Here is a 27,166-nt window from a genome sequence, read left to right as displayed (position 1 = left end):
TGGTCCCCAATTCAATTCAGCAGAGATTCAGCCTAATTCAGTGGCTGAATCTCTGAATCTGAATCAAATCAGAGGACCTTTTAATCTCTCCAATTTGAATCGGAACCCTCCAAATCAATTCAGAGAGCTTTGGAAAGATTCAGAGATTCGGACATAGAGATAGCTTTAAATGTTTTTTCTACATACCTCTAGGTAGCAGGGGCTCGTGAATGCTGTGATGCTGCATCTCACAGAAGCACGGGGGGGCTCCCCAGCGTGATCAGCAGCAGACCCGAAAGTGGACCAGAAGCACTGGTCCACTTCTGGGTCTGCCAGGGAGTGTGCTGCCCCCCACCCCCGTGCCTCCTGGCTTAGCAACTGGTGCCTCCTGGGCCTGGGGGGAAACCCAGGGTAGCCCCGCGGCTGATTACCAAGCTGGGGGGTGCAAGCAGCCCCCGTATGCTCCCTGACAGATCTGGAAGCGGACCGGAAGTACGTGGAAGGCCCCCCTTACACTCATCTGGGATGTTCCATGCACCCCAGCCTCACAGCGATCACGAGTCATGCCTGCTACCTCAAGGTATGTAGAAAAAACTTTTAAAGCTGTGTCTATGTCCAAATTGCTGAGTCTCTGAATCAGCATCAAATCTTCAGATTCAGTCAAATTGAATCAGGGACAGTGATACAAATCAACGAATCAAATCACTGTCCCTGATTCGGGCTGAATCTGAGTTGAATAGGGCCCGCTACACACACCTCTACCTCTTAGGGGTGATACTGCTTTCTCTGAACCTAATGGTAAAAGCAATGGTAAAACTCTTCTAGTTTTCTTTCTTCCCCATGAGGTAAAGCACAGAGGTGATGTGTAGGGGGTGCATGTGCACTCCCTGCGCATGGCAGCGCACCCCCTGCACAAAGGTGCTGCAGGTGATCGCCAACCCTTGGTCGGCGCTCACCCCACCGCTGCTGACAGTGCTGACGGCATTTATGGGAACTCCCCCACTTACCACCACCGCGCTTCTGCCACAGCTGCCACATTCCTGCCACCACTATGTGCCCCCAGCTGCCAGGGGCATGTGCCATTCATGATAAAGAAACTGGTAAACAAGAAACAATTGCATTTGCTTCAAGAAACCTAGAAAGGTATTTGAAATAAACTATTTCCTTCTTCCCTAACTCTTACAGTTCTCAGCTGCATTCCCCTTCACCCCCATCTTAAATTTCCCTTGTTTCTCTGACAATCCTAGACATTATAAACTATCACATAGAAAATGGCAAAAAGAAAACCATCCTACTGCAAGTTACCTTTGCTTTGTCCTCAAATAAATCTGATTAAATCATCAGTTATTAAACCTTCCCCATTCAAAAAAAATGCCACCTTACCTTCCAGCACATTTCTACATGCATCCTGTGCTAATGTGGCATTTTTACAAAAGTAAAACCAACCCACACCATTTGGGACATGCTGACCCAAATGTAAATTCTTACTTTTGTAGTTCAGCAAATGAAAAGCCCTGATCTGCAACCCCATGACTGGACCTGCCTCTAGATCCAAATGTTACCAATCAGGCCCAACTTTAGGTATTCATAGAAAAGGCCTCTATAGTCCTTGCTCAATGCCAAGGATTTGATATTCATCATAAATTTCCCTTTTCTTAATTTCATCCTATTATCTTTAATGTCCTCTAGTAGAAGACACAACAATTCCCCTCCCTCCTTACTTTAGTTTGCACTCTTCAAATATCTGTGAAGACTTATATTCCTCTCAGTCACCAGGTTATTTATGACCCAAACTTTTCTAAGCGTACAATATTATCATATCCAAGCACCATTGTATCGTAAGTCAGTCCCTTTTAGGTCTGTTACAGATTTAGTTTCTATTGGTTGAATTATTCCTTGTTTATCTAGTAGCATAACAAAGAGGTGGGTACAAAAATAGCAACGGGTGTGCTGCTGGCCCAGCCATTACCGCTACTGCTGGCAAAGCAGCCCCCGGGCTTTGGAGCTACATGAAACCAGCCAGAGCTTGTGCCAATCAACCAGTGAGCTCGGAGAGCTCATGGCACATAAAGAGCTCTGTCAGAAGCTACTCTGACATGCCAGAGCTCAGACAGCCCACTGCACACATGCCATAGAGTCCAAGGGGGGGCACCAGCACACCTCCTTGGATCGGCTCTGGATACACCTCTGGGTTTATCTGCAAATCATCATTTTTTCAGGAATATTAACATCTTTAAATATTCTATAATTTATAATAGACACTTAACAATACTTCTTCAGTCTGTTTCTTTCCCTTTAGAATTTATTGATATGAAATACGTTTGTCAAAACATAAAATAGGGAAACTGTTAATTTGTACAATTAAAAGACAGAATTCTGTGCTGACTCTAAAAACCATACATGCTCAGTTATCAAGGGTATCAAACCTGTTTGGTTAAGTGTCACTGCTTAAAACCAGCACCTGCTTTTCTAGTAGAAGCAGTGACTTTTTTTAGACACTCTACTATACTTAACTTGGGGGTAGAATTTAGATGCATTTTAACTCATTTGTGCTTTTAAGATTATGTAAGTTTTTTATTCTGTCTCTTTCTCTCCCCACCTTCTCCTCCTGCACAGATTAAATACATTCAACTGAGAAAAAAAAAATTACATTGTGTATCTCTGGAATCAGTTTTCCCATTCATCCCCCATAGTTTATAACTGGAAATTACTGAACATGCCTCTAGAAAGCCTTAAGTATTCCAGAATTCAGTTCACAGTTTTCCATGCTGTCCCTGTACTCTTCAGACATGAGCAAGCACTAATACATGCCCAAAATAAAAGGAAACTTAGTAGATGAAGACTACTCAGTGGACCATAAACATTCACTAAGCAAGAGCAATAACAAACTTAACAGAGAACAGCAGCTTCACTTGGCACTTTAGCACATGCATGGACTCTGGCTTGCAACTCCTTGGCACATAACAACACAGCCTTGACATTGGGATTGAGCACATGTGCAGCTTCTGACTAGAGACTCCCTTGTGCCATCTGTTGTGTACCAGCTGTACTGTCCCAGCATGCACCAAAACAATATACATTTTGGGACTCACAGGTAAGGCAATTGACAACAGCTGCTTTCATGTGAACAGATACATAATTAGAGGGATAGGACTGTCTGTGGATATGCACAGTGAGCATACAGTATGACTCCACTGCTCAATCTCAATAAAATATGGCATACATATACTGTACTGTACTTAGGGATATATTTATAATTGCTGGCAGCTAAGAAATTAGCCAGATGATCATCTCTCTCAACATCTCACTTACATATTGGGAAAAGTGACAGGATTTCACTATGAATCACAGTCTCTCTCTCTCTCTCTCACACATCCTTTGCTGCTGACAGCTGATCTGGAATAATAGTTTTTAAAAAATTAGCTCGGCTAGTCCAGTGCTTCTGATCTGGTAGGGAGCTGCCTCATTTTAAGAAACTCCCTCCTTGTAGTCAAGAGTTGACCTACTAAAATATTTGCAAGAGGAATTAAAGTATTTTCTGGCCCCAGTCACCAAACATGGCTCAGAGCTACTGACTCCAGTGTCTGTTTGTATGCAGCTGACTGAGAGAAAGGGTATTAGAGAATGAACTAAGCTACACGGTTTGTGTTTACTTCACTATGGTTGGCTTAGGTGGAGATCAAAAGTTGGCTTAGGTGGAGATCAAACAAAGGTATTGTTATCTTGAAGACTGAGCAGGTGGTTGTACCCCATTTCTTCAGTGCTCCATGCCTACTATGGAGAACAGGGGCCTGCCAGAAAGTAAGGAACGGGCAGGGCTATGGGGATTTGTCCAGAGTCCCTGGTTCTGCCCTCCCCCCACACCTCCCAGCCCCAGTTGAGACACTAGAAATTAATCCTGCCCACCATGAGATATTGGGCCCTTTAAGGGCCCAAAAGGAACAAAAGCTTAAAATAGTTTATATTTTTAACTCCAACATGGATAGTGTCGCAGGGCAACTTAGTGCCTGCTCCTAGAGAGGAGAAACTGCCAGGGAGCGAGTGAGCACGCCCTGGCCTGACATAACGAGCCCAGCTGAGGGTTGCCCGGGTAATGAGCGCAGCTGCGGGTTGCCGGAGCAACCAAGGGGAACCAGCTGCCTGTAGGAGGCAGGGCCTGGCCCTTACAAAGCTAAGGGCTGAGACCAGGCTGGCAGTTCCCTGCCAGCAGCTGGAGAGGTAGGAGCTTCCTCAGCTGAGATCTGGGGAGAAGTCTGATGGGCAAGTATAGCTCATGATAGCCCTGAGAGGATGGGGCACTATGGTTTAGCCAGGGGGCTTTATGTTTGCGTTACAGCCAGGAGGCTTGAGTTTGTTTGGCTCTGTTATTACAACCGGAGGTTTGGGTGAGGCTGTAGGGGTTGGAGGAGGCCTCATAAAGGGCCCCACGGGAGTGTGGGGGCCCCAGCACCCGAGGAGGGTGCAATATCCTCATATAGGGACCCCAGAGAGTGTGGGGTGCCCCAGCGCCAGGAGGGTGAGGAGCGCAACCAGTAAGTTGTAGCGCCAGGATGGCGAGGAGCGCGGCCAGTGGGTTGTGGGCGCAACCGGTAGGTTGCAGACGGGGGACATAGACCCCGGATTGTGTGCGGGGTACATAGACCCCAGCCCCAGAGCGAGGGGCGACTTTATTGAGAAGCCCCGTGGGGGCATGGCGAGCCCCAAAGAGGGGGAGTGCCACTTTGTATTATTGAGCAGCCCCAAGGAGGGGCGATGCTGAGGAGCCCTAGAGCGGGGCAATGCTGAGGAGCCAGGCCGCAGGCTAGTGCGGCAACACCCCTCAGACCGGGGCAGGGCGCTGCGGTTGCCCCTGAGAAGACAGGGAGTAGCAGCGCGGTGAGCCGGGGTCAGAAAGGGCACCCGTGCAGTGGGCCTGAAGGACCAGAGGCCCGCTAGAGAGTCCTTGAGTGGAACCACACCATCAGGGGAGGCCCAGAGTGGGCCAGACGAGAGTCCCAGTGAGAGGCTGGGTACTCGAGAAAGCCCAGAGGGGGCTAGATTATAGAGGAGGCCCGGGAAGCGGGCGTGCAGACATACCAACGTCTATTACATCTGCGAGGCTTGGGGCGTGGTATTAGGGGCTGGTAGGAGCCACGCATAGCCCGTAAGGCTAGGGTGTCCAGGGAACACCCACCATATCGGGAGACCCCCAGGGGGTCCGGAAGAACCGCGGGGACAGAGGTCCCGAGTAGCCGTGCCCAGGGAGTCATAGGCAGCCTCCCAATCATATTCCAGCAAGACGTGGTGGGCGAGAACTAAAGGGTGCCTTGGGCTGGCCTGACACGGAGCGAGGGACCTCAAGGAGATCACGGCCCTCCATGAGGACCCCGCCGTGACAGATAGCACAGGACAAGTTTGGAAAGGGAGATCAGGGTGGGACTTGAGAAGATGGCAAGAAGAAAAAAGAAAGCAAAACAGAACAAGCAATTTACTTATTCCAGGGCAGAAACAGGGAGGAGCAGCAAAATGATCTGTGGCTGTTTTTTTGTGTGCCTGTGGGTTAGCAAGAGCAGACATTTGCCTAGTTCAACAGAAACCATAGCATGGTGTTTTCCAATGTGTGGGATGCAAAAGGCTGGATAGAAGGAAGACTTGAAGTCTAAGTTAAGATGACCAGTCATATACCAAGATGTGGTGAAGCTTATTTGATTAAATGGGTCTTAGCTCTTGGTACTTAGGGAAAATATTTCTTACCTTGGTATCAGCACCTGAGGAGAGAGACTGGGGATGGCACTGATGAAAAAGATAATGTGTAATGCACGCCGAAGGAGAGAGAAAGAGATGCCATCATTACAATAGGGATGCTCAAACATGCTTATGTATTTGATCATTTTTAGTAAGAATATAAACAAAGAATATTTATGTGCATTGAAAGAACTGCATGACACGGTCAAATTTATACTTAACAATAGTGTCATGGAAGCAGCTGAGCCTGCTTTCCACAAAGAAGGGCAAAAAATTCACTTGCAGATCTAGCAGGAACAAACTAAGCCACAGAAAATGAATTAATAATTCACATGGAAGCAAGGAATGGGATTTCAATCCCCCTATCTGCATGTGGGTGCTCACATTAATGGTTGGAGGGCAGAGTCAAAAAGATTTAGGTAGCTAAAGAAACAGATGGGCACCTGGGGCCAGATTATGGTGTCTGGTGCCCTAATATTGATAAATCCTAGTGAAATTAAATTCACAAAGAATCCAAAGCAACTAGGCACTAACTTCCTTTGATTTTTACCTATCTGCTCCTTTAGGCACTTAAATGCCTTTACAAATAGCCTGTAGCTGCCTAAATGCTCATTTTGCATACCTCAGCTTTGTTTACACAAAAACTGGAACTGAAATAACTAAACTACTTGATATGCACTTTTCATTATTTAAGTCTGAGTGTAGACACATGTCCAAATAAGAGTAACCCATTTCAATAAAATTTAAGTTTAATATAAACTTAAACTCCTTCTCCATATACAGAATTGCACCAAGGTAACTAAAGATACTAATTAGAACTAAGTTATTTCATTTCCAATACCCACATGTACAAGTCTCTCTTTGACAGTTTGAGCCTATAACCTTTTGTAGAATAACATACATTCCAAATGAAACACCGGGAGACTGGTCCTTCTTAACCTCCACAATTTAAATTGGTCCCTATAAGAGTTATTGGCATTCATTCATATGCTTCCCTTCTGGATCTCATTCTCTCATTATTATTCCTTTATGGCTTATTTTTACCTACGCTATTCAGGTCAGAGCTGGATAATACTTCTTCCTGTTTTAATTTAACTATTTATTTCATTAAAAAAATTATCATCTTAAAATATTCCCCTACATATCTGATTACCAGAAAGACTACAATCTGCCCCACAGACAGAAACAATATACTGATAGTTGCCTAAGTATCGTTCAACGTACATCATAGCATACAGTTTAGTTTGTCCTCTGATGCACATTTTCAGTCTCACCAGCGTTCCCTCTTAGCAACAAGACCATACACAGCCACGTTCCCAGGAAGGTATCATCAATCCCCTATCTGATGCCAAAGTGACTTGTGTTTCATATCTCTATGATTATACTTAATGACCTGCTTGCTTTTTCTTTTTTTTTAACCACTGCCAAATCTGGCAAATAAATTGTTCTGGAAACACAAGTTTTCTCTTCCTCTATAGAACAGCAGCATAGGATTCCTCTCATCCCTCAACCTTCCATTTGGAAGAACTGCTTCTAGCAAAAGGAGTTTTTCATTTACTCAGCTGATTCCATCCTTGAATTCCTTGATGAGACTGCCTGCAAGCCCGGGTCAATTAATGTTGATTGTGGTGGTGCTATATCTGATAAGTGCTGGACTGCTGCCACTGACTTATTTTTTTTAGAGGCCACTGCACAGATGTGAAATGGTAATGGTTTGGGTCACTACTCTATTGTGTTAGATTTGGACTGATATTCAGGGGATGAAAGGCCATATTCAATACCGTGAGACATCTAGTCCACATTATTTCAAGTTCTGGTTTCATTCATTTTGCTTGAATCAGAACTATGCTTATTTTCAGATTGGAAATAAAATGTTTCTGAATCTCTAAGACCTACCATATTGACTCCTTTCTCCTTCAGTCCTTGGCATCAAAGTGTAGTCCTGAATATAAACACACTGAGCAACTATTAAACCCCTTAGACAGTGCCCTCACCCCTTATAAATCTGGAAGGTCCCAGCATGCCTCTTGGTTCTGATGTTAATGGATTCAGTTTCTTGATCCTGAGTCTGTTTGACAATGCTAATAAACCTCCTGACCACTGGGAAGGTCAAACCATATTTCATTTTACCCTGTTTGAAATATGTACCATAAAATTAAATTAAATAAATATTGCTTATGTCAGTAATACAAGATTTTAATGGTACACTTAACTAATACTGAAGTATAATTGAACATCAATGGGAGCACTTATAGCATCCACATTACTATGAAATAAATTCACAGCGATCATAATGATGTGGCACTTAATCTCTCAGCTAGGCTCCTCCTCCCATTCTTCTTTTCAGCCCCAAGATCCCAGAATAATAAGAGCCAGCTTTTAAAATCATTCTTGCTTTTGTTTTCTGTATGCACTATGAAAATTAACAGAAAATTATATTCCAGGCACACTCCATCAGTACCACCTCACCCTTAAAACCTGGCTTCTAATTGACTGAACAATCAAGATACCTTTTTTTTTTTTCCATAGACTGACACCAAAAATTATACTCAACCTATTAAAAGCAATTAGAACTCCCACAGTTACTCAACCACATTTTGCCATCTTAAACTGTATGTGTGTGTCCCAAACTCTCCTTTTTGGTCTCACTGAATGAGACATTAAAACCAAACTCCATCAGAGGGTGTCAAAGGGCTGTTAAGCAATGAAAAAATAAAACCTGAGATGTCTGGCAGAACATGCTGTCCTTTGGTGGAAGATGAATTATGGTTTGTTTTCTCTTCCTCTCTGGACTGCAATGCTCTAACCTTTTGACCCTTTGGTTATGGGAGCTGTGGTAGTTCAAATCGTCTATATTCAGCAGTTCTCACAGGTAATGACACAATGTGGTCCAACAGGAATTAATTGAAGAATTGTGATTAAAACCCAGTCCTGGAAGATGTAAATGGGATGACCTCCACAAGTTTTTATTTGTGAAGGAAAGTTTCTAGAATCATAAGACTTATATTTTCCAATGAATGAAACCACATTAAAATCTTAATTAGTCCCTTAAGCTTCAAATCATTCACTTATAGATATTATTTTATTTTTATGCCTGATGCCAGTTTAGCACAAAGTACTTTTGCAGTAATTTTCCTTTGGAGTTCTCTTTGTTTCTTCTTTGAGGTTTTCCTTTGAGGTTTGTGTAGAATGTGTGTGGGGACTGGAACTGTTATATCAATCATATTTAATCATTCCTTTCTACAATGTTATATGCACATAGCAAACAAAGAAGGCATTGATACTAAGGAAAGTAACAATTTTTGTTTGCAAACTATAAGTGGTATTACCATTATTATTACTATTATTTTACCTGTGGAATAGGTGACAAAGGATATATTCATTGTTACAAGTTTGCAACACAACTTGCTTTCATAAGGAAATCAACTGTTTCATATCAAACAAAGTTGAGTAGTTGTATAGAAGGATACAAATCAATTCTTTAATATTATTCCTTTAAAGATATCCAAATACTGGACAGGAAATATGTCTTGAGGGAGTAGTTTGTATCTTTCAAATATGTAAAAGAGTGCTGTCCTTGTCTTTCTTTTCTTTCTTCTCATTTACCATCTGAGACTGGATGTTTATACCATATTAAATCATTTTCAATCTATTAATACACTGTATTGATCTACATTTCATCTGATTGTTGAGAGGAGGACATTAATGGTTTCCATTAGTCCATTTTCTAATTTCCACATGTTCTGATGATAATAAATCTTCACTTCATCCACTTACAAGGAGCAAGCCTGTTCCAGCAGGATGGGCTGCACTGCAGATAATGGAGGCTTCTAGAAGAAACCGAAAAAGACAAAAGCAATCTTTCAGAGTAAAGGCATAATAGCACAAACTTCTCATCAAATCCACCTAAGACAGAGGAGTAGCTGTTACTTTAGATAAAAAGATAGAAGCTACAGTGTGTTTTTGGAAAAAATTATGTCATTGTAAATGGGTAAATGCTGGGAAAGCTGCCTGGCTGAGAAATGTAGAATAGGATTTTTTTTTTTATTTGCATTTGCGCTCTTTGCTCCCCAAATATGTGGTTAAATTTTCATTTGAATCCTCACTCAATAATATTAAACCACATATTCTTTATTGTAGACTATATTAGATAAACATTTGTAACTCCATATTAATTCTTGTTCCCCAAGCAATGATGTTGCTAGAGATATTAGGCAGAGATTTAAATTACACTGAATATTAAAAAAGGCCAATTTGTAAGAGTGAAGAGTGAAATTGCCTAATCACTGGTGTGGTATGAACAACATACCAGCAGAAAAATCTTTCTTGCCCTCTTTTCCTCAAACCTGCTCTAGATCCATTCAGTCACTTGACTTCTCTAATAAGGATGATTCAACCATCTGAAAATGTAAAGAATGATTATGATGTTAGTATGATTATGCACCTACTTTCTACAGAGGATATCTAAGCAAAAACTAGCTTTTGTACCCGACATTTCTCCCCGGTATATTATCAGAAAATAATAGATACTGATGAAACATTACACCATTGCCTTAAGTATATGACCACACACCTATTTCTTCAACAGATCCTCATTTTAGCAAAATTTAAGGATTCAATCAACTCCATATTTGATAGAAAAGCCATCTATGCTTCACTTAGTTTCACAACCAAAAAACTGCACCACTGAGCCACTAGTAGAGGGAAGTAAGGTAAATGGAACATTTTTAAAGGTAAGATCTGTAGAGATATCGTTCCTCCTTTAGGAACAGAGATCAATAAAAGCTCATAAAGTTGTTTTCATTGGCAAGAATTCAAGCACAAGTCTCTAAAACACCGCTTCACTTGCTGTGAGATGGCAAAGCATCTTTCTAAGTCTCACACACGTGGGCTTTTTCTTAATTTTGGACTCATTCTGAAATCACAGGTGTAAAATGTTGGTCCTGAGATCAAACAGTTTTTAGTTTACTTTCCTGTAGAAGAGACTGCAGAAAAGAAAGAGAAAAATGTCTTTGAAAAGGGATAAAACATGGAGTAAGCAGAGAAAAATCAAATACAAAAAAGACTCTTAAATAAAGAGCAGAGAAAAGGGCAAAAGACATCCTAACAAAAAATAATAATGTAACATGAAAATATCAGGATCCAATCTATACAATGTATACATCTGTACTAGAATAGTTTTGGAAGTGGTATTTAATCCAAAATACTTCCCCTAGTTTTTCATCAGACAAATGTTTTAAAATATTGAATCAAACTGACAAGAAAACCACAGCACGGATCCGTTGGGGGGGGGGGGGGGGGTGCGGAAAGTCATAAACTCAAACAAGGTCCATAACCCCACCAAAATTACTTTTAAAAATGGCTGACAAATCCTTTCCTACCACAAAGCTAGCATCTGACTGAAGATGCCAAGAGAAAAGTAGATGTTTTCAAAGAATGAGTGAGAGCTTCATCACCTAAATAATTAATGTCCATTGTTTTTCCCTTAACAGTAAACTGCCTTCCAGGGAAGCTGAGTGCTTACAGGCAGCACCTATTGCAATTTAAAATCAGTATCCAGGAGTGCAGTTACTGAAAGAACTTGTAAGCAGAACTGAAAGAGCTGACATTGTGTAAGCAAGTGTCATGTTTTATGGGCCATACCTTTATTTTAAAAGCATTCTTCTATTTCTTTGAGCTTGGTCTATGAATCCTGAGACTCGTATAACATAGTGCATGTATATGTGATACACAACCCTATGCATGCAACTGTTTGGGATTTTTAAGACTTATCAAACTGAAAGGAAATTATAACATTCCTATAAGACTATTTTAGTTTGTTTTGTTTTGGCTTTTTAATTGATTTTTAGAATTAAAAAGATAATTAAATCTCTACTGAATTAATTAAATCCCTATTGAAGGCTTCTAGAAAGTAGTTACCAAATGACCATAGAAAGATTCTTTGTTAAGTGCCCTATTGAACCAGAAAACTGGTCTTACCACACCAGCTGAAGCAGGAATTGCTGTGGATGAGTGAAGCTTATAAAAGCCAGCATCCTTTTGCTTTTAGCAGAGGAAAGGAAGTCTGCACTCCCTGCCCCTGGTTAAATTCAATAGGATTTTAGAATAATACCTCTAAACATCTATCAATAGTACCTATTGATATTTTACCCCTATTAAACTCTATAGGATATTTTTCTCTACAGCATCATGCCATTAGTCTCTTTTCCAAATCAACTCATGTTTAAGTAATGATCCACGTTCACAAATAGAGTAAGCCTTGAAAGTAAGAGGTTAACATTTGCTCAGCAAAGTTGGCAGGGAAATGTGTAGCTCTGCAAATGGATGATCCAATTGAGCTGCTGAAATCAAATCGCACATCCCAAATTAGATTACTGCATCAGAGTCTCACTTGGAGCATGATTTTTGTGGGGCTGGCAGAGCCTGATAGGGGGTGGTTCATCATGTTTGGTGACATCAGTGAGAAGGACAGAGAGTGAGAAAGGAGAAAAGTATATGGCTGAAGATATATTTGGAGTGTGGGGGAGGGGGAAATCTTCATTTTAGCAAACTTTAAGGATTTGATCAACTCCATATTTGATAGACAAATGTGGACCTAGGCCATTTGCCAAGAGTCACTTTTCTTTAAAAAAACACTGAAGGTCTTCATTATTTTCCAAAGTGCCTAAGAATAGGAAAGGAACAATGGACAGTAACCTCTGTGTATCACCCACTGGACATGAGGGATCTGCCAGCTTCTTCACACAATGCCCTGCTGCCAGCAACCTCGTTATGCCCTACTGCAATGGGCCTGCCAAATGTGCTGAACAGTGCAGTGGTTTTGTGGATTAATAGCATGAAAACACTAAGTTCATTTGTTATTTCAACAGGGGCCACATCCTAGCCCCAGGCATCAGACCTGCCAGAGCTTCACCATATAGCTGGGCTCTGACCCTGAGAAGAGGGGTATGTGTATATGTGTGTGTGCCCGGCCTGTGTGTAAGAGAAAGAGAATGTGTGTTGGGGGGGAGGGAGCTTTGGGAACCAGAGGATGGAAAAGGGAGAATATGGATGCCTAAGTGTGACCACAGAGAACTGTCACAGGTATCCAGGCTTGCCTGAGGCAGGGATACAAATCTACCACAGCTGCCAGCTAGGAATGCAGCGCAGTGCAGAACACACCACCATCCCAATTACAGTTCCTTCCTACACATGTGGGAGGTGACTGGGTGGCTAGAAACAACCTCCCCAGGAACCATCTTTTGTACCTTTGCCAAGCTTCAATATTTACATTTTATATTTTAGATTCACATAGGAGTGAAATACATCCCATAGCACCAGCACTGGGAGAGAAAGAGATCAGGATCTGGAAACAGGCCACTTGCATCAGTTTGACCACTTCTTATTTCAGTCTCCCAAAATGAGTGAGGACAGGCTCCTTTCCAAGGGGTGCTGGGAACATTAGTTTTCAGGGCGAATAGAAGAGACATCTGTTTCCTGTAGGGAGCGCTGCATAGCTGTGTACATAGCAGTCCTTATGACTGTGTTAGTGATCTAGAATTTGAACTCAGATTTCCAAGTCTGAAATGGCTGCTGAAATTCTCAAGTGAGCATTCTTGTATAGTTTTTTCTATTTCTATTATCTTACACATTAATAATTTTCCTCCATTCATTCAGATGCTTGGTGGCAAAATTCCTGCTATTGATTTATTCTAACAATAAACTCTCTCTCTGACCCTTTTAGAAAATTAAGCACTTACCATTATTTTTCTTTCCAGGATCCATATATGCTCCCTTTGAGCTGTGGTCTGGACACTTTAAAAAACAGCCCATGTAGCACTTGGGTTAATCTACTGACCTATTCCTGCCTGGACTTTTTTAAAAACAAATCTGTAAAGTTGAGAGAATAGCTAGGCCAAAGCTAAGCCTTAAGCATTCAAGGTAAAATCTTCAGCAGGAATAAAGAGAATAAAGTCAGTGAATTTCAGAAGAGATGAAATGAGAAGAAAATTCAGAATACTTGTTACAAATAATTGAGACAAAATAGTGAATGCAAAAGACAGAGGAGAAACAACACAGAAGGGACTGGGGGTGGTGAAGTCCCTTTTAGTTGGTATCTTTAAAATCACTTAGCTAATACCTATGCCCTGCTTCCATCAAGGCACAGCAAAAGAATAAAAGGCTCAAAGGGAAATATGACAAAGGTAGGTTTATGCCGCTATTGTGTCCTCTGACTTCTGGGCTCCTTCAAGTGCCAAAATGATTCCTTATATATAGTGGTTGCCAATGGACCACTCAGGTACCCAAAATACCTGTAGCTATGAGCAAAATACTTTCCATCCAACACAGCCTATTTTGTAACATGCTTTCAAATATCGTTCCTGTTTTTCACCTGTACTGTCTTAATTCTCCTGCATCCATTTATTGTTCTTGAATAAGGCTACTACAGCATAACATAAGAGATTGATGGGGAGGCAGAACTGGTCCCTGTGATTTTAACTATTGAAAATGCACCTACAGCATATGAGCAGGGCAACTGGACACCACCCCCCGCAAAAAAACCCCAACAACTAAGTAACTAAATAAAACACAGTCAGAATATCAGCTTTTTCCACTGCTTAATCACATGTATCCACAAAATCTCTATATGCCTATTCTTGTCCTTTCCTTATAGAGGTAATGATACTTACCTATTTAACAGACATGTTGCAAAACTTGACTCAGCTATATCTATGGTGTTTTGAGATTTTGTGATAGAAGGTATTATAGGAATGCTACGTATTGTTTTAATTATCTGCAGTTTAACACCCTGGGAGATTTTAAAACAGACTGTTGTTGAAGAACTGGAATAAGGCAGAGGAAAAGGGCATCTGCACTATTTAGTAATTTTAAAGGAGGAAGAAATATGGATTGATAAATGAGAGATCATGCTTGACATGTGAAGGTTTTTAAGGAAGTAGAAGAAAGAGCTGATGGAAAAAATGGGTATGATTTCTCTGGATTGGTAAAAGCTTCTGATAAGTAACTTACAAAAGATTGATCTACAAGGTCAATAAGTACAGTACTTGAGAAGAGAACAATTGGCTTTCATATCAAAGCCATACTTATGAGTGAAAGCAGCTTGGGACAGAAAAGGGATAGGTCTGAAGAAAGGCTACGAAATGAGAAGTAGGCTGAATTAGTTAACTTTTTATAGCAATAACCTTGAGGGGGGACATCCAGTAATGTGATGAAATTTCAGCTTAATGGGAAACTGTGGTAGGGCCAGTCATTACAAAGGAGGAGGGCAATAAAAATCAACATGACTTAGATAGGTAAGAAGCAGGAGCTGGTAAGTGGCTTATTTTTTTATTGTAGAGAAATGTTGGTTAATGATGCTAGAGATAGAGAGGAAATTGAAAGTATATGCCTTGAATACTTACGTTATAAACTGCTAAACAGGAACAGTACTGGCAGTGCTCTGCCCTTCCTCAGTCCAAATATGTGTATGTTCTTGTAGCAAGTCAGACTGTAAATGTGGGAATCATGCAACTGTCACAACCCAAAGTTGTGATTTTTGTTTGTGTGCGTGCTTCGGCACCGCTAAATTATTTCCCGCCGATTGTAGCTTTCTTTGCACGGTAGAGTTCTCTGCTGCGAGAGAGAACTCTGGTGCAACGGGGGATTTCCTGCCAAATTACAGCTTCTTTGCAGGGTGCATTTCTTTTGCATACTAGTGATACACGATGCAAAGGAGTTCCCGCCATTTGTATTCGGATTTGCGCCACATTATTGGCCAACTCCAAATGTAGGCACACGTGGCGGCTAGCTATTGGCTTGCTAGCCGTACAAAGGGCTTGGGTAGCTTCCGCCCAAGTCGGAGGAGGAGGGAGGAAGAGAGAGACTCTGTGTGAAGATCTCCAAGCGCTGCGGACCCAACGCGCCTCCTCTAAGCAGGCAATAGAGGCTTAAGAACTGAACCTATGGAGCTTTCGCTTCTAGCCTCTCCCCGTCGCCGATCGCAATCCCAGACGTATCCCTTTCCTGTAACTTCGAACCTGCAGAGTCTCAACTCTGGGGAGCTTTTCGAGCCCAACTGAACCGGACCCGCGGAGCCTAAACAACTCCGTGGGAGCAGTCGAATTTGTCGTGGTCCTCTAGCGAGGATCTAAGAGGGAGCTGTGCCTGGAAATCTGTCCAGCCTACACCAATACCATCTTTGGGTGTAAGTAAACAATCTTTTCAATCAACCACTACGCATTTGTGACTAACTCTAGCTCGCTGCCGGCTCTCTCCAACCCTGCGTGGCCGGACTGCCGGCCGCAGCCTGCGTGCGCAAAAGACGGGCCACGGATCGCCCCTCCCGACCCGCGCGCGGCGGCGGGAGCGGGGCCCGGCCCGCACAGCAACGTGCACAGTTGTAATAATGGACAGAAATCTATTTCCCTGTGGATACTGAAGTGGCAACTTTTTAACTGCATGAGTATAATTGTTGGAACTTGGGTGCAGGTAGTGATTCTATCACCTCTGCACTGTAGACATGTAAGCATGCCGGCATTGACTGAACATTAGAAATAGCTTTATACCTGCCAGTGCATAGCCTATGTGTACACATCCAGTCTGGATGAAAAAAGTGCATCTAAGTAACAAAAATGTAAATGTAACCAGCAAGAGACCCATGGTTAATGGGAGGGCAATAGTGAGGAGACCCAGAGAAAGACACAAGTATAAATCCTTTCGGGAAGGGCAGAGGGGACTAGAACTTGGGTTGCCTGCTTTCTGGGTAAGTCCCCCTAACCACTCAATTATTGGACCTAAAACATGGAAGGACCCTCCTCCTCTTTGTCTCCCACCCTTTTTCCCAGATTCACACTCAGGTTCAATCGTGTTTCTGACCAATACACAGCTGACTGAGCATACTCAGACTATGCATGTGTGCTTCCATATCCATAAGGGAGAAGCAGGACCAAAGCAGCCAGATACACAGCTAGAAAACTGCCATTTAGGTTCAAAGGGAACCAGAATTGCCCCTACATGTCCTAAACAATTCATAATAGTTCCCCAATATTTTCCTTCACATGAAGGAGAGACAGGGAGTACTCACAAATGAAATCTTAAGTGAAACAAAGAAGCACATAAGGAATAAGTTCTTTTAAACAATGTACATGCACACACTTCTCTTCCCTTATGGAGTACATTAATTAATTCTTAAAGCTGCCTTGAAGGGCTTTGCAGTATAGCCTGTTGCTTCAGTATAATTGGTTGCGAGTTGGCTACTATTCACATGCAGAAGTTGGTTAAGGATCTCATCTCCCATGAAACCAAACATTGAATATTGTCTAAAGTATAAAAAGTGCAACACCTTGTAAATTACACATGTGGGTTTGTATTTTCTCCTCTCTTTGCAGAGTTCTCTTTCCTCTTACATTTGTATGGGGACATTAAAAATAGAGTAACACCTTTGCAGAGTTCTCTTTCCTTTACAAGGATGGGGACATTAAAAATAGAGTAACACCTTTTTCTGATGTGATGTAGGGCTCAGAGCTAGTTTCCAAGGTTTCATAAATGATATCTGTCCACCAGGTTTATGACTGTCATGTATGAAAGAAGCCTTATCCTAATTTTAGCTGTTGTTACTGGGACAAACCCATAGGTATCAACCCCCTCCACTTCAGCCCTCCAAGCAATAGGTTTGCATTACAAATAGACTGTATTGTCTTGAATCAGTGATAACTGCCACTTTGCCATACAGCATTCCCATTTTCTATCAATTGTAACTACATTTATTGATAATTATAGGCAGTCTTTAGAACAGTTGGTCCTCAAACTCATTAGATTGAAGCCATCTCTCAGAAGATGCCAGGTTGGAACTTTCACTTATTATTTTTATTGTAGAAAATGAATAGAACAATTCTTTTGTTCCAGAGAATTCAGGAAGTGTCCAACAGATCAAAACGTTTTTGACCCTATAGATTCCTATTTGAAGAAATCTGGGTTTATATTTCGAGTCATGTGTAGGTACAACTAATAATCTAATATTGTGCAGAGGCATCAGATCTCTTAGCACCCCAGGATTTAGAATCACTGCTTTAGAATCATTGCTATTAAATTAGAGCAGCTTTTTGCTTTGGTGTAACTGCATGCTGTCTTTCAAGCTCAGTGCAAGATCTGTCTGTCTGTTCATGCTTTCCCATAATGCAGTTGAGGAATCACCTAGGCAGTCTCCCTGCCTCTAAGCCATCTAGGCAAGTGCCTCTGAGTGAGGGAGGAGAGTGCTTTTCTGTGTGTAATGGCCCAATATATTTCTAATGCACGAAAACACATATATGCGCACATTTCAGAGACAGAAGTTAAATATAGCATCATAGAAAATTAGGGTTGGAAGGAACCTCAGAGGTTCATCTGGTCCAGCTCCCTGCTCAAAGCTGAAAACCAGAAGAGATCAATTACCTCTGTCCTGTTGGCTTGCTGAGGAGAAGCTCAAATGACTTTCTGGGATCTTTTCCCTTCTTCCGGTGGGCAGTTTTACAAACTTGTTAGCCCAGTTTCTAGCCTATGACCCCTTTTCTTCTCCTGTGGCTGCTCCCACAATACTTTTCTACTCTGCTTACTCAGTCAACTCATGTGTCCCAAACGGGGAACAAGTAGTAAATACAAACCAATTAGCACTACAGATATGAAGTGCAGGTAACTGAAATGGCAGATAGCTGTGTAACTGTGCTAACTAGTGCATAATTATTTTACAGTTATCAGTCTACGTTATGTTCATATTTAGGTACTTTATTACTTGTATATAGTACCTAGACATAGAAAGCATTTGAGTTCTGCATATGAATAATACAATAACAACTATACATTTAGTGCATTTGTAGTTTTGAAATAAGTTGTGTCAGCAAATGTTCAGTCTGAATGTAGCAATTACACCCCAAATTCCAGGAACACCGGTGCTCCCAGAGTGGAACAGATCAATAGTCTCCCTAGGACAACCAGAGCCAATTTCCTGTTTCTGACAACAGCTAGCAAGTAGTAGATGCCTCAGAGGAAAGAGTAAAAAGCAAGAATTAGTTCACTATCTTCCAAAGTGTCATCTCACTGACATGTTACTTTCCTTACATATATTAATAGAAAACTACCCCCTGACCAACAGCAGGCATGTCATAAACACTGTTTCTTAAATATCTCATGTGCAATTCCTTCTAAAGTTTGAGAGTAACAGCAGCTATTTATTGCCATCGCCATCATTAATTCTATTTACAAGTGTCTGCTTCAATTAAATTACCTTTCCATACCAGATCTGCAGCCTCAACAAACGGTGGTAACCTCTTTGGTTTGTTCTGTTATACAGAGTTATTTAAATCATTCAAAGTGTATTTTAGACTAATGAAGACTAAGCTTGGCTAGCACCAACTAGTCCCTCATCACATGTTGTCCCTGGCTATTTTGCTCATCTAATTTATGTAACTAGCTAATTTAAATTTTTTAAGTGGTACCCATCACCAGAATTTTTGATCGCACAAAGAATTAACCCTAAATCCACACATGGTCTGTTTGCATTTTTCTTCCTATTCCCCTAAAGCAGTTAGGTGGGTTTTTTCCAGCTTTTATTTAATCTTTTTTTCCCTCCCTGTTTTTGTATAGTAGTGGCCAAATATGCTCAGTTGTGCTGTATCTAATTTCATCACTGTATTTATCCTTATCTGAATGAGCATGATAGTAGCATTTTTTGAGGCCCCTACTTTCTCTGGGAATATTTCTAGTGTGGTAAATCACTTCCTTACTAAGGATGTGTCATTCAAAGTTTCTTAACCAAGATTAGCCTGAGGGAAGCTGGGATAGGGCAGTCCTTCACAGGCAATGTGGCAAATAAATGTATTTATTAAAAATTCTCACTGCAGTGCAGGGACAAGTAGTTTGTGCCCATCTGGTATTATGACAACATTGTATCAATGGAAATTAGAAAGTCAATTACTTTAAAAAATCAATTTAAAGAAAATCTTCTGCGGAGATACAGATTTTACAGGAAATTCTGGGAGCTCCTGTTCCCATACACATACTTCTCCGTCTATCACTTTTGCAATTCACCATTCACCCTCAGTAAAAAAAAAACAAAACACAAAAAACCCCACCAACATAAGCAAAAGTAATGGTAAAACACCTTGAGGTTAAAAATGACAGGTTGCACATTAAGTAAGAATCTCCCTATTTTCTATCAACATAATGCAGCTTTTTAGATCTTCATTCCCAAAGTAAAAAAAAATGGTTTCATTTCATTGTGCATTTAACTGAAATCTTTAAAACCCTCCACATTATTTTATCACATCAGGCTTGTCAAGTCGCACTCATTTGAATGAGTGAGATTTGAAAACTTCTGAGTGTTATATTACATTTTCCATTGATATGTGCTGTGAATCTTTATGGCTGCATGAAAATGGAACCAAATGTAAGAGGAGACAGCTCACTTCAAATGAGTGAGGCTGGATAGGTCTGTCATATGTTATTTCAGGTGTTCAGAGGATAGCAGTTCTAAGCAGAGATGGATGATGCAGTCTGACAGTTTTGAATGGGTTTGCTCACAGCATTCCCAGCCTACTCTCCAGGCTAGAAAGGTTTAGATAAAGAAGGAAAACTTAATTACAGAGAAGCACACACTTTTTGATTCATATCCGTTGTGAACTAACCAAAGCCTGGACCTTACAAGCCAAACCCCACACTCATGGAGGCACTGACCCATCTGTTTGTGCCTGCTGCACTCCTGGAGAACTCTGGGAGGCGCTGGTTAAGTATACACATTCAAAAAGGTTGAGAGGGAATCTATTTAACTTAACACAGGTTTCTATAAGTAGCCTAGGTTAGATTGGTAGTGAACAGTACACACACTTGCCCTTTGTGTGTACGTATGTGGACTGGGGGTGGGGGGGGGGGAAGAGGGAGAAGAGGGGGCACACAGGCTGCCTGCACTGGCTGAAGCCAGCAGGTTGGGAGAACTCCTGCATACCTCCTAGCATGTCCTGCTCCCCAGGCTGCCAGAGACTGCTGAGCACAGCCAAGTACCTGGACCACTCCTGATTGGTTGCAGGGCATTAGTGAACATGCCCCTGAACCCCCTGTTCATAACCACAGACCTTCCCCCATGCCCTAGGCTTCCAGAAAAGCCCCAAAGCAAGTGCCCTCCATTTTGAGGTGATCATGCTTCCATGTCCTGGCCTGCTGACACACTGCCATGGCATCCCACCACCCAAGCAGGGAGACCCAGGAATTGCAGCATGTCCTGCTTGTTAATCTGTGTGACTCGCACTGGAAGCTGCAGGACATCACATGTGCCCACCTGGACATGACCCAGCAGCTGGTTGCCATGGCATGCAGCTTTGTGCTCCAGAGCCAGCAACTGGACAACACATGTAGAGCCACCCACCACACCGTGCACCCACCAAGCATCCTAGACAGGGCCACTGACTTTCATGTGGTCAACAAGGACTGTGCTACCCAGGACACCATAGATGCCAGGGTGCTCTGGCACCACCTCCAGGGTGGTTCTGAGCTCACAACACTAGCACTGACTGGTGGGAGCAAATCATCCCAGACACTTGGGACAACAAACAATGGGTCCAGATCTTCTACGTTTGCTGGGCCACCTTCATGGACACTTGCCCAGCTGGCCCCCCACATCACATGCCAGGACATCAGCATATGGCCATGCCTCACTCTGGAGCAGGGTGTAGCCATTGCTTCTATGAAGCTGGCCACCCCCAGCAGTTACCACTATGTCACAAACCAGTTCAGCATGGGCAAGACTACAGCTGGAAAGGTCATTCAGGAGGTGTACCTGGTCATCCAGGGCATCCTAGTCATCCACCGCATCAACCCACAGGAAAAGGTTCCTGGCTTCTAGCACATCAGCTTCCCCAACTGGGTGGGGACCATGGGTGGCACCCATATCCCCATCCTTTGCCCAGCCCAAGCCACTCAGGCATTCCTCAACTGCAAGGGCTACTTCTCCATCATCTTGCAGGGCATCGTCGACCACTGGGGCCACTTCACCCATATCTTTGCCACCTGGGAGGGCAGTGCTCATGATGCCCACATCTTCTGCAACTCCCTACTCCCCAGACTGATGGAGAGCAGGTTCTACACTCCTGGGCTCCCTGATTTAATCATTGGTGATGTCATAATCTCCCTGGTCATTATTGGGGATCTGGTTACCCCCCTCCTGCCCTGACTGATGAAGCTCTATGTGGGGCAGCTGGACCACCAGAAGAAGCACCTAAAATACTGCCTGAAAAGGTGCTGCATGATGGTGGAGTGAGCTTTCAGCCACCTCAAGGTGCACTGGTGGGCTTCCAGCACATGCCTCGAAGTGCATGAGGAGAACCTGACAGGACTCATCATCACCGCATGTGTCCTCCACAACATCTGCAAGACTAGGGGGGGAGGTCTTCGGTGAGGCCTGGGCAGAGGAAGCACAGCACACAGACTGGGCATGGCAGGTCAGGCATATGCAGTACAGGGATGGGGGAGAGGGCACCCCCTGGCTTATGTTGGGGGTACCAGCCCCACACAGCAGCAAGCAGTCCAGATCCATCAAGTTCTGGCCAACTACCATCTCACCTTTGAGGACCAGGAGCGCTCCCTGGATGAGGAGGGTCAGCAGGCTTTGAAGGACCATGCCCTGGCACCAAGCCATGGCTCTCCCACCCTGGGTTACTCTGGAGTTACATCCCAAGCAGTTCTGCCCACAACCCAGGCTGCCTCGCCACCTTTCCCCTTCCCTCAGCATGCTTGCCCAGAGGCACACAGTGGGATGCGGGGAATGCAGTGTGAGGAAAAGAAGTGCCTCAGTTTACAATACTGCAGCTGCTGAACTTCTCATTTTTAATAAAGAAAACCTGTTGTACATTGACTGTGTCTCAGCTTTGTCTCACTTCCTATTGGTGCAGAAGAGCAAATCTTTGGAAGAGGGAAGGGGAGTTTCCTGAAAGGGGCAAAATAAACTGGAAGGTGTGGTTAGGATGGGGAACAAGGGGTGGTGAGGGGGTTGGAGTCAGGAGGAATGCTGGAGGGGCCAGACTCAGCAAACAAAACCTTAGAGGGGAGGTACAGGGGCTTTAGACCCAGCACACTAATTCATGAACTCATGAGTGAAGGACAAGGACTTCTCCATGTAGAAGCTGGACAGGTAGGTGATCCCATACCCACTGTCCACTGGAGCTGCAGGGTAGGGCATGAGTGGGGGCTGGAGGCAGTCGCTGGTTCGGAGGGTAGGAGGCTTTAGGGTGGAAGGCATCAACACTATGGGCACCATGGACTCCTGGCTCTCTCTCAAGGACTTCCAGCCCCTCTGCCTCCATTCCTGGAGCCCAGTATTACCCCCCAGGGACCCCAGCCCTGTGACCCTCAGCCATGCCTTGGGCTCCTGTCTCAGCAGAACCAAGCCCTGGGGCTGCCTATCCCTACCAAAGTTGTGCCATTGCCCTGCAGCAAGACCCAAGCCAGGAGAGAGAAGAACTCCTTCTGCACCCCTTGGCTGGCAAGCTGGGGCTGATGGCCTCTATTGCCAGACTCAGTCCCAGCAACAACCTGGCCCAGCAGGCTGATGGGCTGCACTCTCACCCCAGTTCTGAGTGTTTCTGCACCTTTTTGGGACTGTCCTGGAACCTCTCGGGGGACTGCATACAGAGGGCAATGGCCTGGGCTGGGGGAACAGATCAGCTCTGGCAGGAGGGCGGTGTCCCTGACAGCCTTAGCATTGTGGTCTGGGAACCCCAGTCCCACTCCCCTTGCCCACCACAACCCACTGAAGCAGGCCCCACAAGTAGCCTTTCTGCTTTCCCAGACCATGGATCACCAACTCCCTTGTGCCACTCCTCCTATCCTGGGTCCCTCTACCACTCCAGTAGTTCCCAGTCAGGGCACGGTGGGGAACATTCCTCCTCAGTTGGCATCCAGGGGTCCCTCCTATGGGACCCCCATTCCTGTTGCCCCAAGAGGTGTCCTTTGAGTGGGGCACAGCATGCCATGGGGGGCTGGGTGGCAGCCTCTCCCACCACTCCCAGCCAGGAAGGCAGCGCTGGTGCACGCATCCTGCACCTCGGCAGCCCAGGTGTAAGCATCCCCTAGCCTGACTGTGTTCCCCCTCCACATTTCAATTCTCTCCTTATGCCAGTCCTGCAGCTCCTGGCACCAGGAGCCAGCTGTGAGCACCTGGTGCTCAGAGGCAGTGACCAGGGCGTGCAGCAGCATCTTGTCTTTGCTTCTTTAATGCCTCCTCCAGGCAGCCCTCATGTGCTCTGCACTGTGCAGGCCTCTGCCTTTGTACTGCAATTGCTTCTCCTGTGTGCTGCCCTCCTCACAGATGGTGTCTCTGCAGTTAGATGGGAGAGACAGAGCCTTTGTGCAAATTAATAGCTTTTGCTGATAAAATAAAGTATAATGGGAGTGTAACAGGGGGCCTGCTCGGGGTCAATCTTCCCAGTGGCCCGCCCACCTGTTCATGGGCTAACCACCTGCCTTCTCACCCACCATGCCTTGATGTTAATCAATTAATAGATGTCAATTAAGCAGGAGGCTGCCCATTTTCTGTCCCAATGCCAGGGGGTGCTATCTGCGGCACCTTTCCTCCCCTACACCACAGCCCAAGCCTCACAGATGGCATCTAGGTGATCTTATCACACTGGGCCCCAGAATCCTTCTATTAGGACCCCTCCAAGATCCCTCCATTCAGGCGGTCTACCCTGCCTTCATTCAGCTATCTAGCTCCCTGAAACTATTTTCCCCTCTTGGGTGTGGCCCCCCAGGACCTTTGGCTACCAGCCCTGGCCCACCTCCAGGCCAGTTGGGACCCCAGGCCTTCAGCTCTTGGGTGGTCTTCATGGTGGGCCCCTGGCCCTTTTGACCATCATGGTCCTGGCCCCAGCATGGGCCAGTCAAGGGTACTCTCTTGATTAGGTCCAAGTTTCTAGCCCCTCACTCTCTCCTGGGGTCTGCCCTCTGGGCCCTACACACAATGGGGTTACCCACCCAGTGGTGGGGGCTAGGAGTTAAGGCACCCCAACCCACCTTTCACCAGGTTGGTAACTGGCCTGGCATTTCCTGGGAGCTCCCGCAGCACTGGGAGCCCCACCAGGCCACCCACTCCCGGCAAGGTGCAGTTTTAGGTCATGCCCAGGATCAGGGGCCTCTTATCCTTCCCCTACTGCTCCTCCCTTACCTCCAGATGATATTAGTACCTCTCCAGTCAGGCAATGTTGTTACCTAGCCTCTAGCAGCTAAACTGCGCTGTTTATATGCGCAGCCCCTGATCCCAAAATGGCTGCCCTCATCAGGCACCTGGCAGCTGCCAGCTCCAGGGCCTTAAAGGAGCAGGCACAACCAGTGCCCTGCCACAGGGAGACATCTTGGATCTTCTCAGTGCTTCTCTGGGCACTTAAGCATAGGTGGTGAGGCAGCTATAGTGAGTCCCCTATCTGGAACCTTCCTTTACCGAGGGCCAGGAGCCCTGCTGCTGCTCTTCACCCAGCACAGAAGAGACCAGGGTCACAGCAGTGCAGTGGGGGGCCAGCAGGCCCTGTAGCTGTGCTGGGGCAGGTTACTGGGCAGGGAGGGGATACATCCCTCTGCAGTGGGCATCTGCTCCCTCAAGAGGTTCTGGGGACTCTGGGTCCCACAGGAACTCAGGCTATTGCCAGAGTGGGCAGGGACTGACCACTCTGGGGAATGCTGGTGGAGCTCTTACACTGCCCTCTTTTCCCATCCTTCCCTTATAGGAGAGATATTTCAGCGTTGTGCCCCTGCAGGTCAACACTGAAGTCCTGACATTGCCCTGGTAAGATTCAGCCAGGATGGCAGAGCTTTTTCACCACCCCCACCCCCATCCTTCCCTTACAGGAAAGGCATTTTGGCACTGTGTCCATCCAGGAGTAGAACTTTGCTCCCGACATTTCCCTGGAGAGTCAGCCAGGCCCAGAGAGAAGAGCTTTACCACAACTCCTAGGGGAGCAGCAGCTAATATGCCATGCTCCTGCTACAGATGATCCCCTGCACCATGCTCAAGGACCCTGGGCAAGGTTCCCCAGACCCCAGCTGCCTAAGAAGAGTCCTGTCTTGTGCGACCCTTGACTTTCCAGAACTATTGTTTTTTTACTTTGAATGCTCTGGGAGCGGGGAGAGGTAAGGTTGTGGGCTGTATTACTTTTAGGGATTGGGGTAGTGAAGGGGTGGTCTGGGACTAGGATGTGGCCATGATTGCAGGAGGAGAGGCAGGGAATGCTTTGAGGAGGTGCTACAGTGACTGCCTGTGTTATGAGATTTGGAGTTACGTGACACCCATGGACTTTCCCCAGGGACTGGATCAGACGGGAGGAGGAAAAGTGCTGGAGTGCCATTTGCAAGCCTCTCCAGGTGCACAGCTTGGGAGTCATCCTGGCAGTGGGCCTGAAGCAGCTGAGATAATGGTCCCACATGGGACCCCTGCCATCACATCAGTGCCTTTCTTGGACTGGGAGTGGGGGAGTGGAGTTGTTTAGCGGGGGGGATTCTTCTCATTCCTGCTGTACTGCAACCCTAGTGGTTCTTATAGATAGCTGCGTGTTATCTTACATCCCTGACCTCAGTGTCTTCTCTGCTACCCAGGCCCATGAGGCTGCCAACCAAGGAAGGGCAACAAGCACTGGCATTTGTACTTGTTTTTTACACTGTGTCTGCCGAGCTCAATAAACTGTTTTAGTGTCTTTCTGTGAGTGCAAGGGGGAGAGGAGGGCTGTTTCAGCACCACTGCTCTGGCTAGCTGGGAGGCGGCTCCACTTCTTGAGCGGAGCATGGCCTTAAAAGATAGCACAGGGTGGTATGAATGAGGCAGATTTATGTTCTCATAGATTGGGAAATGGGCTGCTAACCACTCAATGCCAGGGCATGAGGGGCCTGGTTGCAGTCCAAGATGAAATTGGGGAGGACACACTGGTTTGCCCATTACTGAAAGACAGAAGCCTCTTGAGCACTTAGCGGTTTGGGGATGCGCTGTGAGCAGTCAGGGTGGGGTGATTCTGGGCTTCTTAGCCACAATGGCCTGAGAGAGGGCTGTGACCATGAAAATGGCCTGTAGTGGCCTGTGCCCACCCCACCCTTTCCACTAGGGTCTGGGTCCCCACCACAACTGCATGGCACAGGGGTGAAACGTACCTTCTCAGCTTGCATGGCATCCTCACTCAGGACATGACTTGTCAGCAGAAGTGGGGGGAGGGCTGGCTGTGAGTGCTGGAAATCATGCTGCAGCACTGGCCTCTGTGCTGATTGTGATGGGGCAGGGGAGCTCTGCATGTCTGGAAGAGGGGCACTGAGATGTCCAAGGAGTGGGTCTGGAACACCTGTGGCAGAAGTGTGGGGAACAGCGTTTTGAAGCCCACATGCTCAGCTGCAGTCTGTGGGGTCAAGGACCAAGGTGGTGAGGGCTTCTATGAGGTGGAAGGCACAAGCTTGGACTCCAGGTCCTGGGTCCTAATTTCAGTGGCATCAG

The 27,166-nt window shown here is 44.9% G+C and overlaps 2 long non-coding RNA genes across 3 annotated transcripts; one reads left to right on the top strand and one right to left on the bottom strand.

Moving 5' to 3' along the window:
• Positions 1-8,766: 8,766 nt before the first annotated feature.
• Positions 8,767-24,962, bottom strand: LOC132249482 (uncharacterized). 2 transcript variants are annotated; one of them, XR_009460958.1, is made up of 3 exons: positions 24,866-24,962; positions 10,013-10,103; positions 8,767-9,533 (listed from the first exon to the last, which is right to left on the bottom strand). It is a non-coding gene; the product is annotated as an uncharacterized LOC132249482 (long non-coding RNA). The 2 variants fall into 2 exon arrangements; XR_009460957.1 differs by lacking the exon at positions 10,013-10,103.
• An 84-nt stretch (positions 24,963-25,046) lies between these two features.
• On the top strand, positions 25,047-26,384 carry LOC132249128 (uncharacterized). The gene is made up of 3 exons (XR_009460528.1): positions 25,047-25,108; positions 25,422-25,824; positions 25,998-26,384. It is a non-coding gene; the product is annotated as an uncharacterized LOC132249128 (long non-coding RNA).
• The last annotated feature ends 782 nt before the right edge of the window (positions 26,385-27,166 follow it).

The sequence above is a fragment of the Alligator mississippiensis genome, chromosome 3, assembly GCF_030867095.1.
Source record: "Alligator mississippiensis isolate rAllMis1 chromosome 3, rAllMis1, whole genome shotgun sequence".
NCBI lineage: Eukaryota > Metazoa > Chordata > Crocodylia > Alligatoridae > Alligator > Alligator mississippiensis.
This window is presented reverse-complemented; position numbering and strand designations above follow the sequence as displayed.